Here is a 1,240-nt window from a genome sequence, read left to right on the forward strand (position 1 = left end):
GTCAGTGACCCCTACGGTTGAATTATGGAAAGGATGGAAGATGCAGAGGATGAGGATGGCCCAACTAAGCAGCATGCAGGAGGTACTCTGAGGTCCCTGATACATACATATCAGAGGAAGGCCTAGTCTGGCATCAGTGGGAGAATATTGACCTAATCTTTAAGAGACTTTAGGCCCCAAGCATGAGGGGGCCTGGTGGTGATGGAGCATCCCCTCAGAGACACAAGGGAGGACATATGTGATGAGGAAATGTTGGATGGGGTACCACGAATGGAGACAGTTACTGGAATGTAAATAAATTTTAAAAAGAAAAGAATGTCATTCATGAATATAATATATTCTTTCCTCTTCATCTTAACAGAGGGCACACATGTTTTCCCTGCACCCTCTCCAAATACAAATAAATAAATAAATAAATAAATAAATAAATAAATAAATAAATAAATAGATAGATAGATAGATAAAAAAAAGCAAAACATTAGAGAAAAAAGAAAAGAAATGTCAATAAAAAGAAAAAAAACACATACTGTTAGTCAGAATGTGAACTTGCATAAATAACAATAAATATTGAAATGTTATCACATGTACATTATAAGCAATGTTGTAGGAGTTACTGATAGCCAGCTCATTCTACTCTTTCCCTGCATTTGTAATAACTTCATATCCCATCTCCACAGCATCAACAGTAGAGCTGATGATATAGCAGAGGACATGCAAATTGGAACTCCCTCAGCACATGAAAATCATCGCATACGGACCCTAACAGTGGGATCTAGACCTAAGTAACAAAATCTTCACCTTCACACATCAGCACTCAGGACACACCTGACACTATGAAGTTGTTGCTAAACTGGGTTTTTCTAGTAACACTTTTAAATGGTAATTTATGGGGAACAATTGATGCTGAGTGCGTGCGTGCGTGTGTGTGTGTGTGCGTGTGTGTGTGTGTGTGTGAGTGTGTGTGTGTGTGTGTAACAGGGATAGTAGATGTGTGTAATGAGCATTCTCTACTCTTGCAGGTATTCAGTGTGAGGTGAAGCTGGTGGAATATGGAGGAGGTTTGGTGCAGCCTGGGGCTTCTCTCAGACTCTCCCTCTTGAAACCATAGTTCACAGCCTGATGATTTCTACATAGAGTGGATCCGTGAGCTCAGGAAAGGACAGGAGTGGATTACAGCAAGTGAAACAAAGCTAATGATTATTCAACAGTGCAATTGCATCTGTGAAGGACCGATTCACCA

Source organism: Rattus rattus, chromosome 7, assembly GCF_011064425.1.
Source record: "Rattus rattus isolate New Zealand chromosome 7, Rrattus_CSIRO_v1, whole genome shotgun sequence".
NCBI classification, from domain to species: Eukaryota; Metazoa; Chordata; class Mammalia; order Rodentia; family Muridae; genus Rattus; species Rattus rattus.